The sequence below is a fragment of the Rissa tridactyla genome, chromosome 9, assembly GCF_028500815.1.
Source record: "Rissa tridactyla isolate bRisTri1 chromosome 9, bRisTri1.patW.cur.20221130, whole genome shotgun sequence".
NCBI lineage: Eukaryota > Metazoa > Chordata > Aves > Charadriiformes > Laridae > Rissa > Rissa tridactyla.
Genome location: NC_071474.1, coordinates 39,149,587 through 39,167,273, shown reverse-complemented (window position 1 = coordinate 39,167,273; position 17,687 = coordinate 39,149,587). Strand labels below are relative to the sequence as shown.

Genomic DNA, 17,687 nt, shown 5'->3' with positions numbered 1-17,687 from the left:
AGGTGATCACTTCCAACTTTTCCATATCTGAATATCATATTGATCACATATCTATACACACCTCAAAAAAGAAGGAAGAAGAAAGCACACATGATGTGGCAGCACAAATATTTTGTTGGTATGCAGTTGGAAGAGTCACATTATTTACAAGCAGCAGACCTGAGTGGATTCTCAGGAAATCTTTATGATGTGCAATACCCTCAGGTATTCTGCATTTGCATTAGTGTTGGGAAGAAGATGCGTGACCAGTGCAGACAACCATGTCCCATGAACATTCCCTTGCAGGGTTAAATTTACTTATACAGATAGAGACACTCTGGAGGGGCCGCTAGCACCAGTGGAGTTGGAATTGAAGTTGGAAGAAGGGAAGCAGTAACCGGGTGAACCACTGCGCTAGTACAATGGTGAAATCTCAGCAGCTCTGCCCAGAACACAAGTTAGTAGAGAATCTGGGCTTGGGAGCAGCAAGTGCATCTCAGAGAGCATTTAAACTTTGTTCAGATGGATAAAAAAGGGCTGTCTTTTCCTCTTCATCAACCTTTTATAGGGCAACCGATCTGACTCTAAAAGCACCCAAAACTCCATGACTAGCACATAGATCAGACCCTCTTCAGGAATGTTTTGTTATTTGCTGCTAAAAGCTGGCCTGAGGTTCTTTGCAAAACATCTCTTTAAACTCTGCCTAGCTGCAGCAGGACTATTAGGTTTCATGGACACTAAGCTCATTCATGTGTGTCTGGTAGGCACATTGGCTACTTTGCTGTCTGTCCGCAGAGCTGGGTGCTTTAACAAAGCATTCAACTACAAAAAAAATCCAACTATTTCTTACTAGACCACAATCAGCAAAAAGATCAGCAGTAGATGGTTAAAGATCCTCTGTCCCAAAAGATTTGGGACTGGGAATTTGGTTTGGCCAATGTTTGTGACTCTGGGCTGGAGAGGGGAAGCACTTTCCCACCATGGCGCCCTTACTGTCTGAGAAGCTTTAGAGCTGCTGACATGCGTGTCCACTCCCAATACCTTCTGTCCTCTCCTGGTAGTCACCATGTTTCACACTGTAGACTTCAGACAGACTCTGGTGATGCAGTACAGTCACACCTTTAAATCCAGGAAGTGTCAGACTTGACTCTGGCTTCAAGCATCTCCCTCTCTCTGCACAGCATGACATACCTCGCAGACCAGCACATGGTTCCAAATATGTCTATTGTTATAAGTCACAGCCCTTTGTGCATTGAGGATTTCACAGGATAGGGCAAGTGAGCAGATTAAACTATTGAATTATGTCTTATGTCATGTACTGAAACAGGATATTAATTATCTTAGAAGACACAGCAGGGACTGGGATAAAGTACTGGAAGGGACAGTTGGGATACTGTGACCCATTCCCTGCTGCTGTAAGTACCTTCTCACAACTCTTTCTTCATCTGAACAAGCTCTATCTCAAGAGTAATCGGACTCTGAGAGCTGAGAGATTTTTTGGGTGCATTGGCCCAAATCCATCAATACTGCATAGCATTTCCATGGCAAATTGACATCTATAGATGTGCCTTGTACCTGGTAAACAGCAAGGCACACAGCATGCTGCCAACTGCATATGCTGTCTCCACATAGATCAATATAGTCATTGGGAAAAAAGACTTGCCAAATCCCTGGATACAGCATGAATATCAGGGTGAAAGTGAGAGGGACGCACTACCTACATGTCTGTTAATTGAGAAAAAAAATATCTTACTGGAAGGACTATGGCAGGTGTCATGGTTTAGCGCCAGCTGGCAACTACAACCACGCAGCCACTCGCTCACTTTCCTTAGGTGGGATGGGGAAGACAATTGGAAGAGTAAAAGTAAGAAAACTCACAGGTTGAGATAAAGACTCAGATAAAGATAAAGGTTAATAGGTAAAGCAAAAGCCAGACACACAAGCAAAGAAAAGCAAGAAACTCATTCACCACCTCCCATCAGCAGGCAGGTGTTCACCCAGGAAGTAGGGCTCCATCACACGTAACGGTTACTTGGGAAGACAAACACCACCACTCCAAACATGACCCCCTTCCTTCTTCTTCCCCCAGCTTTATAGACTGAGCATGATGTCATATGGCATGGAATATCCTTTTGGTCAGTTGGGGTCAGCAGGATTCAGCCTCAGGCTTAAACTCCACAATTAGCAATTTCTAGTCTAAGTATCTAGTGATCACTATAGCGCATGGAGCTTAGAGGAGGAAAAGGCATATACAGGCAGAGCCCAGGAACCAAGTAATCCTGAAACTCATTCTCAGCTCAGATTAATTTTCAGATTTTCCTTTACAATGTCTCATCTGCTATATATTATGGTGGGGGTGAAGGAATCAATTAATACAAGGCCTAGGATATGGATTAACTGTACTCTGATGAGAGGCAGCATCTGGCATCTAAAGAACAGTAGCTCTACCTACCAATTTGTAAAGCCCTGATTGAAAAGATACTATCTGAAACAAAAACTAAGCCATGGTGTAACAGTTGAGCACAGGAGGCAGAGAGGTATGTCTTTGCCATAGCAGGAGTTTTAATTTTAACTTCTTGAACATTTCATTCTTTGTTACTGCCTTGCTTGAGACAACCACTTTCATCTCTGTTTGTCCATCTGCAATTTTGCAGAGAAACGATCATCAGCTTTTCTTTCATCACATACTTTGCATGAAACTAACTTCTCGGAATTCTCCTAGCACATACAATGTCCCTGCTGCTGCAAGATAAAATGTGTCACTGCTCCATCTGCTACTCATTTGCTGATGAGTCTGTACGGCAACATGCTGCTGAGCAGAATATTCCAAAAAAGAAGAAACTATGCAGCCCAACAGATCTGGCTTTGACAGAGCTAGGGCCAGGTCTCATTAATCATTTTGCTGTGCTGCTTACAGTACCTGGTGGAACATTAGGACAGCCTCTCCAATTCAATATTTCATGGTACCCTCGTACAGTAGTTACACAACTCTTCATTTGGTGCAGGAATGCAGAAACAGGCAGCACCTCCTCCATATTGTGTTAAAGCAATATGAGAAGATGCTGAAATCGTAAGACCCACAATACTGAGGCATTGCCAGATACTTTGGATTGCTGTCCAGTGCCTGCTTACCAAGGAGAAATCTTACGCCATTTTTTGAAGGAACAAACTACCCCTCAACGTCAGCCATGGGGCTGATGGAACATGGCAAGAGATGTGCAACCTCTGATCACAGTCAGTGGAGGCTTCCCACCATGCACAGAGATTGTGCAGGATCCATCCAGTCGATGGATCTACCACTATTCTAGGAACAGCCCAGCTCACTGCCCAGCAGTCCTCTTACTGCATCCTCCTTGTTCTCACCACAGCAGCCCTCACCCCCACAGCCCCACCACCCCTGGGTGTCCTGAGATGTCTGAAGCTACGGAACCCTTACTCAGACCCAAGCAACGTAAGAAAATCTCGTTCTCCTCAGAGGGCAGATTGGAGAAGCAAAAGAAATAGTTTTTCCATTCAGGTAATTCAAGTCTGACTGACTCTCCAGCCAGCTGCATCTGAGTAAAGATGCAGCTGAGTAACGATAACTTAGGGCCTGGGGAGGCCTCTGGTATCCCAAGAGCTCTTAACCTGTTTTCCCCCCAGAGGCAGCAAAACACCCACGACTGTGTCCTCTTTATATCAAATTAACTGGAAGCCACACATTTGAAAAAAAGTTTCCTAACAGCCATGTCTGTTTAAGTATATTTTTTAAATTTTAAAACAAAAGAGTCAATCTCTAAAACATAAGTGTTATTCTATTTTTCAAAATAATTGAGGGGAGGAAATTATGATTATTTGCATTTCATTTTAACTTTTCAAACCAGCTGCAATCAAAGAAACGCCTGATCTCTATTGAATTACAATCTGCCTTTGAACTCTTCATGTACTGCTCTTTCCTGTACTTTACATAAATAATGTTGTTATAGTACATGCCCAGTCACAAAGGATACACAGACAGACAGATACAAGAAAAGTGAAGAATCTGAAAGCAAGGTGATAAGATTTTCAAGGCAGAAACACATTTTTCTACTTATCATTGCCTAAGGATAACACTATTTGAAGCACAAAGACATGCAGCTACTCGTGTTTGATGAAAAGGTTACTAAAAAAGAAGACAAGAACAAATTATGACATCTTCCCCCTCTCTCTCTGATTTCAGTCAGAGGTGAAACCAAACATGCCTAAAGGGGAAGCAAGGCAGCTGCCTTAAGATACTTTCAGAAATTCATGTTTTTGCTGAACAACTATATGGTGAAGTTATAGTCCAGGCTGAAGTCGATAACAAAGGATACTTAAATTCAAAAAGTCAGGTTTCTAAGACACCTGGTGAAGAAGAGCCCTAAAGGGGAATTGTCAAAGAGAAGCTATTACAGTATACTACAATTTCATTACAAACTCGATGATCTGACAAAGGTCCTCACCATCCCTCACCAATAGAGATGTGTGAATAACTGGTCTTTTTAGGTCAGCAGTTCAGCTGGGGAGAGAGGTAGGTAGACCTGAAGCAATTTATTTTAAAAAATACATTTTTTTAATATTTTTACAGCTATATAAATGTGTACATGTACCATTCAATAAATTGTAACAATTTGTTTTGGCTTGAACTATTCATTTCAACCCCAAATGATTTCGTTTCACTTTGCAGCATTTCAAATAACAGCAAAAGAAGTTGCCAGCTGCACGCTATCACAAAACCAGCAAGATATCATATCTGCTAATTCAGCTAGGGAAAGAAAGATCTAGAAAGAAAACTCTGGAGACATAGCCTTTTTCTAGCCAGCTCAGAACAGGGTTTCAAATCTGTTTATCAGGATAGTTTTTTAAGCACCAAGATCTCTCTGGACCGACTCAGTTCTGTTGAAATTGGTCCGCTTTGTAATCAGCAATGGAAATTATTCCTCAAGTCTGCAACTTTTTTTTTTCCACAAAAATCAGGCATTATATGCCTGATTATATACAATCTTCTATTGTAGCTGTTGTTGTTATGAAATACTTATGTACCTCTTAGAGGTAGGGTGTATTGTGACTTTAAAGCTCAGAGGTCCAAGCATTCACATGGCATGCAAGAACCATTCAAGGTATTTTACCATAGCTACAGTGAACACTATGCTTGAAAAAACTGTGTCTAATTCTAACCAGAACTTCCCATCTTGAGAATTCCCTTTAGTTAAATTTACCTTGATTCAAAGCAAAATATCTATGTATAAATCCCAACCTTTTGAAATGGCTCCATTGCTGTCACTGTACATGGAGTTGCTGCAGGACAAACAAAGGAATCTCCATCTTGATCCAGAATCAGGACCACAAGCCTGTTTTGCAGGGCCTTGCCATCCCAAAAGTGACCTTGGCCACAGCTGGAAGTTTAGCTATACCCTCCAGTGAGGACCAATACCATAAAGTTAGTCTCCTTGTCCTAGATCTCATGACTGCCTCACTATGCTGCTTCCAGCTCTTCGGCAGTCATACTGTGATTTAACAGGCTCCTCCAAACCCTCCAAGGCAGCAAAAATCTAGTAGCAACTACCTGAAAACTTCAAGACCCCATAACAAGGCAGGAGATAAGACTAACCCTGGTACATTGAATGAACCAGGGCAAACAAATAAAGCTGCTCTGCAAGTCCTAATTGCTCATTACCAAGATGGAAAGGAGAGCAGGATGGCTGTAAGCAGCAATCTCTTGTTACTATTCCTTCAAGCAATCACCCTTAGTCTTACCCATGGTCAGCAATTACCACACCAGCATCACCCCCTGTGACATCCCCTCGGAACTCATGTACTAACCACACTTTCAGCCACTTCTTAAAAACCGCAGATAGCAGCCAATTTTGTTGGCTGGCCACTTAGTGGTTTTTTACAGAGGAGGGATATTTTGTAAAAGGAAATCTTTCAAAAGTAGGAGAAATGAAGGGTATTTATAAAAATAACCAGAATCCTTCCCCAAGGTGTTCTGAATAAGACATTCCCAACAGTCTTAAGGTTCAATGTCAGCAATGCAAGGGTCGATGAAGCATCGAAAAGGCACATCCCTCTCCATAATTAAAGGGTAACTTCATCTCTGATTACTTCAATGGAGTGACAGTGAGTACGTAATTAACTCAATATCCAGAGAACTCACACTCATAACACCCTGGAAGAATTAAGCCCTGACAAGGTGGAATGAAGGTGAAGGAATTTCAACCAAATGTTGAATGGATGGAAAAGTTACTGGCAATTGGAAGCAGAGTTATAAAGTGAGAAATGCTGAGCAGCAATAAAAATCAGCAATAATACTAACTTGCCAGTAGATCTAAAAGCATTTTAGGTTGTGCGTGTGTTCTTGCACAAGGTAGTGAATCCCTAGGTTTCCACATTGTTTCCCTCACAATCAGCATGTGCTATTTGTTTCTTCTCCCCATCCTCAACCATGAATAATTTCTGGAGAAAGGTCTAATTAGTCTCTGCTGTCTCTCAAAACCCAATGTCAGCTACAGACGTCTCGATGGTTGGGATTTATAGCAAAGAAACACCTCAGTAACTAGATGTCCTTCTAAGGAATAAGGCAGAGATGCCGTGCTTTAGTTCATATTTTTTTGAGAACCATATACAACATACAGTAGCCCCAGCACAGATCTGACGCCAGCTCCATGGGTTACTGTTGGTATCAGGAGCATTTCACTCACTTTATCAGAAGCCAGGCATAAATTTGGGGTACCCTCTCTAAAAAAATAACGGTGAATAGCTGTTTTCACTCTGGAAGTTAGCGGTGGGGTCTTTTTGTACTCTACTGATGAGCAATGCCATCCAAGAACGTCTCCCAGAAAACGATAACTTATGTCTGTAGCGAAGTTTTTGTTCTCTCAGACATTACAAGCCCAGGGCAGTGCGAGTTCACCTCCATGGAGCCTGAGAACGTACCCTGCCTGACAGTGCTTAGGATCCCGTTTGCTTGCCTGCAAAGGGCCCATCAACATCCCAACCTCTGCCAGAGCTGGGCCAGGGGAAACCATTTCAACCATCTCTGTAGCCGTGTCCTTGAGGACTTCCTGCCCCAGCAGTGAAAAATCTGTCTCCTAGTAGCAGTACTGCATTCACAGAAAACCCCTTTTCTCGCCCCCACCCATCCCAAAGTCTTTCTAAAGGTTGAAATTTTCATCTAGTCCTCCATCAGAGCTGTAAGAGCTTTACAAATCCAAGAGATAAGCTCTTGCATTTATACCTAATACAGTCGGCTTCCAAACCTCACAAGCCCACTCACAAGTCTATTTGTTCCTCATCTTCCCCAGCTGGGATACACTGATCTGCTAATCTTTCAAGCTTGCAGCAGCCAAGGCAACACAACTGTACTTTCACCTAATTTATCATGCTCCTTTTGCCTTAGCCACAGCTTACATCAGCTTTCTTGCTTCCTTCCTGCTCTGTCCCTCGGGTCCTTGAGCCAATGTCCTGATCCTACAGGGTCTCATTAGCTTAATAACTTCAGAGCAAAAGGATTCTGTTCTTGTAGATTTTGCTGGAGTCTCCCTGGTTACACTCCCTGAAAAGCTGGACTGACAGAGGAAATCCCAGTCATGACATGGAGCTTCAGCTTAAACCAAGGAGAACAGCCAGCTGAATTAGTAACATGTTCTTTCCATACTAAACACACTTTTGTCCAGGGCATCACACATTCCAGCCTTCCAGCAGGAATAGCTGTAGTTTACGTCTGGATTTCAGCCCCAGAAAGATCTCCAGCTCAGCTGCTACACGTCCACGCATTCCTACCAGAACCACCGAGCCATGTGCTAAGCTGTGCAGAATGCACTGAAGTCCAGCCTTTGGGGAAGCCTCAACTTGCCCTCTAGGGTGACCATACATCTGACCATTCACAGCTCAGGCATCCCTATGCCTGCGGTACACAAGTTGCCCAATTAGTCTGCTCTTGCATGTCAGTAAGTCTGCCGGGCCTCAAATTTTGCTTGCTCTGCTTGCAGAGGATCTCCATTCAAGAGAAATGCCTGCATCCTGATGCAGCATGAAAATGCCACACACGCTCTAATGCAAACCACAGGTTCTGGAGAGTCAGGATCCCTTTGCTACTCTGCGGATGAAAGGGCCAGTGCTCCACCAGGAGCTTTGTGCAACAGAGCAGGCAGAGTGGTCACTGCTCTGCTTGCTTCCTGCCCTAGGCAACTGCACATTGTGCCCATGCCTGGGGCCAGACCTTAGCAGGCCGCTTCCAGGTCTGGTTCTGTTCCTCCCTTCTCACAGACTTGTGAAGAAGTGAAATCTCAGCTGTCGGGGGGTTGGCGAGAGGAGCAGGGTTTCTAGGTGAGAAGAACAGGCCAAATGCTCTCTTTCTATCACCCTCCAATGTGCCAGCTTCACAAACCTGCTGACAGTCCTTGAGAGCTGATGACATTTTTCAAAACATTGACAAAAATAGACAAGCACTTCCCCCCGCCATTGAAAAAACTCATCAACTATTTCCACAAAGCCCTTCTGCTCTCCACTCTGACCACCTTCACAGCCGACTCTTCTATATCAAAACATTTACGTAGACTCACCCCATTCCATAGTAAAAAATCCTGTCTTCTAGGGAGCAGCTGACATCCCAACCCATTAAGAGATGCTAACATTTTAATGGCAACTTCCGTACGTTGTAAATTCTGGTCCTGTCCCCTTATACATGAAGAACTCCTAGTGACTCTCCATGAAAAGATTTGCTTGAGTGAGAATTTAATGTAAGGATTAAACATAACGTAAATGAAGCCATTAGTACCTGTAACTAACACTGGAAATAAAATAAAGTGCTCACTGAGCTCATAATTTCAAATTAAAAGGAAAAAAAACATGTTTTTAAAAATATCTTTCATAACTCATTGCTTATATCTTGGCTTGCTGTTAAAATACTTTTTTGTTTTACATCCATTTCAGCTTAGCAACACTAATAAATCACAATTTATTTCTGTAACCTGAGTACACACTTGCTATATATACAGTGTGTTTTGGCAATATGCAATAAATTGAACTGAATAAGCATAATACCATTATTTTTTTTTCTTTTTAAAGATACATTTACTTACATACTTCTTGTACTGATCCTTTAAAACCTATAATTAAGCCTTTGTTGGATGTAAAAGTACCAAGATATTTATTCTAGAGGGGCAATCCAAATACTTTACATAAGCAGGGATTAATATGCCCATTATGAGCCATTAGTTGGCCTGGGAACAGACTTGCAAGATGGGAAGCATTTTGGCTCTTATTCAACTTGAACTTAATATACTTGCATTCAGCATATGCCTAAATCCACTACAGAACTAGAATCAAAGTTGTTGACCAGATTACGGGCATGAAATCCAGCATCTTGAAGGATCAAACTCACAGGTAAATGATGTTGTTCTGGCAAGTACTGTGACATGTGAATAATCAGGTATCACAAGCAGAGTAAAACCACACAGTTCTACTAGAACCCGAAATCCAAAGCAACTCTTACAGGGGCTAGGTCTATTTATGAAACACAGGCTGTCTTCCTTAAGATCCTCAGAAGTTAGCTTTGCTTTGTCTGGCTCAAATTTTGAAGAATTCCTCCTGTTTCTTATGTCCCTCCATATCCAAGTAGCTCTCCTCAGGCAAAGACTAAGTGGCATGAGACACACTCACTCCTTGTTCCCTTTGCTAAGTAAAAGCTCACCATGCTAAGACAGAACTGTAGAGAGCATAATTCTGTAGAATACATTCAACACGCATGAATTCTGCTTTCCAGCTGAGGCAAATGAAGGTTTAGAAGACGCCAAGGACCTCATGTGCAAGCAAAGGATGAAGTCATCACTGCCAGAGTTACAGCTGAACTGCAGTTCTGCAATCTGATAGTGTCTCTGCATTTCCTAGGATTAACTATATGTACTACCTAGCCTTCTCCAACAGCCCAAGAACATACCTAAATCATTGACAGTGTTATCTGTCTTTAAAATAAAAGGTCACAAATAAAAGCTATCCATGCTGCAAGCTCACAAACCTGAATGCAACATTTTTCAACTCCACATGAGCTGGTACCATATTCTGGCAGTAGGGAAAATAAGGAAAAGTCATGTTAGTGACTGAACAGCTATGAAGCTGGGTAGTCAAGGAGAGCCAGAAATACACCAAGATTGTCTTCTGGGCTAGAGAACACTGACTCAATTGGGATTCATCTCTCAGTTCTTTATTTGGTTTTATTGATATTTTGATAGGTTCCTCAATATCATTGTATTCAGCTTACATTGAATATCTGCTATCGCTCCCTGTTTGATTCATCTACAACTGAGCAAGAGACTCAGAAGGGAAAGAACAAAATGAGACATTTGTGATGCTGGAACATTATGATGCACAAAGTGTCATCATATAATTATTACAAGAAATACTTGTAAAAACCACTAAGTTAACATGAAGATTTTCATAGCTGGAAAGAAACAGCATGAAGTTAACACCTGGCCTCATTAATATGCATGTCAAGCTGCTTTCAAGTAAATAACAGCATTCACGTAAACCATTTAATATAAAAGCAATCATGCAGAGACATACACGATCCAATTCATGCCGAGGTTTTAATTTAATGTTTAGATCACAATTTTAGCTGTTTAAATTGAGCATCAAAATTAGTAACCAAACATAAATGCTTACTTTGGATCAGTTTAATCTTCAAGAGATATACAGCCCGGCAGAGGTGGTCAACAATTTGGGACTCGTGTCAAAAATACCCCCAAAATACAGAGGTTCTGTAACTTGAAGAATTGTCTCCAGTTTATGGGAAACTAGATTATGGCTTTCCCTTCTTCCCTCTTTATACCAAGACTACCCATATTTCTTAAAACTTCCAGGATCAAGAAACTCTAAATATTCTTAGAAGTGGTCCCCCATGAGGAAAATTCAGAAAACTCAAGAGATGAATGAAAAAAGAGGTCCCACGTCTCAATCAAACAGAAGCTTCAGACATCCTCCACTATTCAGTTTGGAATGATGTTCAGGTTATCAAGACCATAGTCAAGATGGACATAGTAGTATAATGTAAGGCTTTAGTTTGTCCTCAGCCAAGCCAGGACAGGCATGGACAAGAAAGGAGACACTCCATCACTGGGACAGGGCTTGCACCATTCTCTGATTTCAACCACAGATGTTATTGTTCCATCCTCAGGTAAATGCTGAGCATCAAGAACTGCCAGAAAATCCAGGTGAGACATAAAAGCTTTGTCTTCAGGTCCTGGGTAGTTCAGCCCGCTACGCAAGGAGAACTAATTTAATCAACCCACTGGGCAGCCAGCGGGATGAGAGAGACAAGTGTTTCTGACTACGCATGATATTCTGACCCAAGATGAAGGGAAGCGCCACAGGTGTCAGGCATTCCTCCATTACTGAGTCCATCATAATATGCCCTAAACCATGGAGGATGGCAGTGACAGTGAATCTGGTGGACCCACTCCCTGCTTATATGTCTCTCTGTTACCTTCTTTGGGTCTGCTACTTTCAGCATCATTTTACCCCTCCCGAGAGACTCTTCCATGGGAAGGATGACCAGTCAAGGAAAAAGTTACCTCCAGAAAGGCTATTTCTACTCCCACTCTCATCTCATCTCTCAGACTCCCATCCTCAGTGGTAACATCCTAATAGCTTCCTTTGTCCCCTCCTTCAGCCCTTCTTTGGCAATAATCCCTATTTCCTGTAACTATGTTGTTATTTCAATAGAGTAGAAATGAGTCCACTTTCCATCTAGTCCCTCTGCTTCTGCTATGAGCTTTAGCCTACTCCAATTTGAGGCAACATCAGCCATATTCCAGTACAAAAACCAGTCATCTCCAACCTTTGGTGTTCTCGTTTACTATATTTTGACTACAACTGCTTGGATTTCTGTGATAAGAGTCAGTGAAGAGATCCAGGAAAATTATTGTTCAGGTATTATTCATGTCATACTTAGCAGTTCTTTATGACTAAAATTCTATATTCAAAAAAGTGTCCCACCTTATAGCTTAATCAGAGAACAGATTTTATTTACCTCCCCAAAGGCAACTTGAATGTTTGCTTACAAATTCTGACTTTTCAATACAACACCTTTCTCCCTTAAAGAAAACCAAACAAAAAACCCTCCCATATAAATAAAGTGTATTTTCAGTGTTTTTGTGTTAAGTAACCTCAAATTAATGACTTGTATACTGGCATAACACTTAACTGTATCCTGCTCCTACACACCCTGGCTCTAATATTTCTATCCCGATGCTTAACATAAAATTCTTCTCTCCAGTTGAATAACTCAACAAATTGCTGTGATGCACATAACACAGGTAATAAAGAGTTGGCAAACTTCACGTTCACATTAAGGTAGCCAGCTATCTCATAAGCTTTTGTTTAGCAATGATTGATAGACCATTATTAAGAAGCAGAAAAAGATGCTGTAGCAAGTCATTTAGTCCAATTCCACTCATTGCTTATATTCGTTGAGGAAAGATGAAGATCTGTGGAGCACAGCTTGTTCATAAATAAGACTGCTTATATGAGATTAGAAAGCCCTCATTAATGCAAAGCAATCCATGTAATTCCAAAATGAACGATCAGAAGAGAAACTTCTGTGTGTGTGTTCTTGCACTGGAATGTTTGCAAATGGAACGAAAATCATCCTTGAAACCTCAACTCACACAAAGAGTCATAACTCACCACCTCCACGGAATATTTTTTACAACTGTTCAGTTAGGCAACACGTTGAAATAAGGCCAGTCAATAACAGCTGCCACAACAACAAATGGCTGAACTTATTCAGACAGTTTGGGTAGCTCTTCAAACATTTTAATCAATTTTGTTTGATTAGCAAATATATCACGTTCCCCCCCATTAAGAAACTTGGGCTGTGCATGCTACCAATCTGCGCTGGGCAAAACACCCCTATTTCCATGCAGAGGTGGAATGAAGTAAGCTGGAGACAATACTAACAGCACCAGCAGTAACTTAGAGAAGACAGCCTGACAGAGGCACTGTCTCTGTCCAGTCTTCTCATAGCTCCTAATTCTCCTGACATACTGTGCCTCATCGTCACTAAGTATCAAACACAGTCCTAGCACATGATCCTCATGTAGGATCAGAGGAAAGTGGTCTGAATTTGCACATTGGGTTTTTATTTTATTTTCCAGTTCCTTCACAGCTCATTTCAGTACCACTTGTGTATTTCTGTTACTGCTCTTGGAGCTACGTTGTCCCTGTGTGATGCTACAGCATCTAAGAATGATCTGTTTGCTCAGCCTCAGGCCCTTAACTTTGGGAAACAGTCAGATCCATTTGATGTACTTGCTAAACACGGTACTTCCGAAGTCTACATTAAAAAAATTTATGGAAATCCCATTACATTGGATAGCTCGGAGTACTGCAATGTATTCATTGCCAAGTGCTTATACACAGAAGAACAAGCAGATATTGGCCTAATTCTTGGCATGCTGAAAGCTGAGATACTCACATACATTCTGAGCATATGACACTGTGGATTTAGCTAGTGAGGAACAGCTCAGGAATAAGCTCATGAATTTAGGTCTTTTGCCTGGTCACAGTCACAGTCAGGCACTGTATTTCACTCTGCACAAATGAGCCTTATTTACTCATCTGAAACTTGAAGGGAAAGTTTACTATGCTGGATATTTCAGTCTATTTGACTAAAGCAGATTCAGATTTCAGATGAGAAGGAATCTTCTGTATTGGCTCACTCTTACCAGTCTGTGCTTGATTTGTGACATGGACTATACCAAATTTTGACTGTTCTCACTATTTTTTCCTTCAAAATTGCAAGTTTTAATGAAAGATACAACACAAGAAAGGAATTTTCCACTAAATTTTGTATCTAATTTTTCAGCCCATTCTATATCCCACGCAAAACATACCCAAACATAGTGTCAGAAAATAGTTGGAAAGTGTTATATGCTCACTGCTGAGAGAAGCTCAGAATTGTCTTGTGTAAGAAGCCTACAGAGCCTACATAAGCCTACAGATGGATCTTGCCTTGCCCTTGAGTGTGCAAGCACTGTAACTGCTACCAGCCCAGCAGCTGGAGGGCCTTGGGAGACAACGTAGGGAAACAGAGAAAGGCAAAAGAGAGCTCTGATGGGTGGCTGCCTTCTTCATATCTTGTGTCAAAATCTTTAACTACTGTATAACACCACAGGTAAACTCTTTGTTCAAGACTGCTAATACAGTCTGTAATCCATAAGCTACGGCAGTCAGGTTAAAGACTGTGGCATGTACCCAGACCACTAGTTCACATTAAAACTGCAACACCGTAATTTTTGCTAGAATTTTACCTTGGGTTAACAGTATAAAACAGCCCAGTTTTCCTCAAAAAAATAAAGCTGTGAGTAAAGGTACATTCATCTAAGCTGTTCACAGTGACTCTTCAGGGAGATAAGTGCTTAGAAAGGGAGAACTAGAAAACAGCTGGTGCTTTTACTCTAAGACATGGAATCAAAACCACTGCGGCTATGGCTGAGGAAGCAATACTGGAGGGGAGTGATCCTACCTTCTTTTGTGTGTATCTCCCAGCCAAGCACGTTATTGTTATGTCAGGGTGGCTGGCCATAGATCCAGCCCCCTGCGCTCTTTACAGCTTTCTGCAGTCCCTGCTGCCCCCAGAGAAAAAAGTTACAATTCTCTGCGCGTAAACGGGACAAGGGAGAGTTCACTTGTTTACTGCGGCCTAACAGGAGAATCGGGCTGATGCTGGCCCTACTCTCACAGGCTGCCTAACATGTATAAATAGTGAAGCCCTCAGAAGATGCCCATTATTGCTGAGTCTAGAGAGTGGCTAATTTTAGTCAGTAGCAGAGCTTTTAAAACAGAAATTCTTCATCAGCACAACCCCTCATTGCTGGAAGATAACATCTCTTTCACCTGAAAGACAGACTTACACAGTTCTGTCTTTCTGGTGACACTAATGAGTTACTGCTCTGGGGATAGTTCACTCAGATGCCTCTAGCTGGTTTGCTTTAAGCTGTCAAGCGCTGGCTGCACCGTAACTCCCTACTAGTGAGTTAAATCCTCCAGGGCAGCACATTCTCTATGCGCTATGCTTCCTGTAGCTGCTTCCCCTCTCCTCAGATCTTAACTTTATTTCCTAAACTTAGACCCAGCACAGATCAGGCCACAAAGTGTCAGAGAGATCCTTAAATATGAATTCTTTCTCTTCCTCCCACATAACCCTCACCTGCCATCACCTCCCTGAATATAGTTACCTTCGCTCTGTCTTCTCAATCCCTTACTCACACTTTGGTCTTTTACAGGCTTAGTAAGATGCAGAACTACTTTGAAATGTGGCTCCTGGAATTCTTCATAAGATTCCATGCTTATTGTCTCTGAGTGACTCCAGATCAGACATGTTCAGTTCATAAGTGGGGGGAGGGAGGGGAAGGGGAACCACACTCATCAAAGTTTCTGCCAGCTCAAGAGTTTGGCTCCTATCCTGCCTTCCTCAAAAGGTTCTGCAGGATGAAGTGTATATGTTGAACAGTTCCCTGATGAAAAAGCACAACTGTTCTCTAACCTTGTCCACAGGACTAGCAGGGCCAAAATCCAACAAACTGAGTGCATCACTAAAGCCATTGAAACGGATTCCATAGGCACAGAGAACAGATCCAGTGGAAGTAATACTCATGCTTTTACCAAAGTCCTCATGCTTTAAATTCACAGGTCCTAAACCTGATCTTTCACCCAGTGATTCTCTCACCCTGAGATTAGCTCCTAATCCCATCCATCTTCCCACCCTTTCAATGATGTTACCAAAACCAGTGCTGATATTAAAAGCTGTCTATAGATAAACTCCCCTACAGCTTCCATATCTGGTACCTACCTCTTCCTCAGCCTGCTCCTTTCTCTCCTCTTACTTATCTCCTCTCATCTTCCATCAGTGGAGGCTACTATCTTAATAGTACCGACTGCTAAACTGCCTTCCAAGTCATTGAGCAAAGCTGTAGGAGAGCAGCAAACAAAGTTTTCACAGATCTTCATGTGAAAACTTAGCTCTTTTTTCTTTTGAGTAATGTGAAGACTTGCACACTGCATTTTTGCCATACTAATGGGTCAGTGGGCCATTCTGAACATGAGATCATTATCTCGTGAGATGCAACTTCTTCATATTGCTAAACTGAAAACAGTTTTCCAAGCCACTGGAAACTAAACAAATCAGGTGGAAACACGAACTGCACAAGACTCTCAGGGCAGAGAGAGACAAGTGGCTTGCAGGTTCTGTGGTGCGCAACTATGTGCAGGGACTGTTTTGGGCTCAGTGGTAAGGACATGATTCACTAAGCGAGCTTTCCTTGGGCATAAAAGAAGGACAATACAGACTAATACAAAGCTATAAAGAGCTCTAGAGGCATATGGACACTAAAACATCAGGCACTGCTGACTGGCAAGATTGAATTTATCAGTTATGAACAAATGAGAATAAAAGCAAAGGGGTAAAATAAATAAAAGATAATGCAAAACATTCAGACAAATAAGAATAAAAAATTCAAGTCCAGAAGGCATATAGGGTGCTATGAGTGAAGCAGCCCGAATGGCTCAGAGGGATACAGCAGCCAGATACATCAAGATAGCAAAATGACATTTTCTAAAACGAGCTAAATTAATTATTTGCCTCAGCGCTCCCGAAGGAGAAAAGAAGCTGACAGAAAGTGACATGTCATATAATTCTCAGTGTGACAAGGAGGGGAACTAGCAGAGATGCAAGGGTTGAGGCCTGTATATCCCTCCTGTGCTACTTGGCTGCCTAGGGCAAGCCCTTTAGTTGATGAATACAGACAATATACCAATGACATGCCAGCAGCACTCTGCAATGGGGAAAGGTTCTGTCTGATCATTTTCACAAAGCTCAAGACAGTCTCTAGGTCTGACTCTCCTTTGCCACAACCTTCATGTCTTCATTTCTGCCTGCACAAAGTAACTATGAAATTCTTCCAAATAAGAATTCTCCTTTTTCTTGGTGGCAGCTCAACACTCCCTGTTCACAGGTATAAATGTCTAGACAAGGTGCAAAGAAAAAATTCAGGCATGAATTCATGTCACTATTCACAAGGGAAATGGGTCTGAAGCCTTTTGCAAAGTCATGAGAAATTAACAGTGGGGAGACGTGGCCTTCATCAAGCCAGGTGCAGCCCCTCTGAGCTCTTGTTGCCTTGCCGCAGGGTGAAGGGGTTGCTGGCTTCCTGATACCAAAGGGACCTCAATGTAAGACAGATTTCCAGAAAAAATAAAATTTAGATCACAGTTCGTTTTTCTCTCAGCATCAATGTTAGCTCAATTTGTGCCTTTTCATAACTCACTTCCATTACAAAATAGCTCCCCTTAGTGACTGAGGGTACCCATGCATGTACCTTGTGCAATGTGTTATAACTACTCTCTGTTACATGAATGCCTAGAGATTAGTGACTGCCTCCAAGGGCCTCACTCCATCCCCCAGCCTCCAAGTAAACAGCAATACTCCCCTTGCAGGAAATCGCACCTGCAAGGACGTGATATTAGAGGATTTACTTAAGTTTAACCAACTTACCAGACTAAAACTGGGGTAAATAAACTCATTTTGATTAACAAAGAGGGACATATCAACCCACCAAAAAGCAGAGTGCAAAATTCTTTGTCATGCTTTTCCAGATTTTAAGAACTATATTAATGTTGAAAGCTTGAGACAAAAATGGGTAAAACAAGACCTG

The 17,687-nt window shown here is 41.9% G+C and overlaps 1 long non-coding RNA gene across 2 annotated transcripts in view; it reads right to left on the bottom strand.

Annotated features, from left to right (window-relative positions):
- The window catches only part of LOC128915059 (uncharacterized), a 42,623-nt gene that overhangs the window by 10,626 nt on the left and 14,310 nt on the right, over positions 1-17,687 (bottom strand). The window lies entirely within an intron of this gene.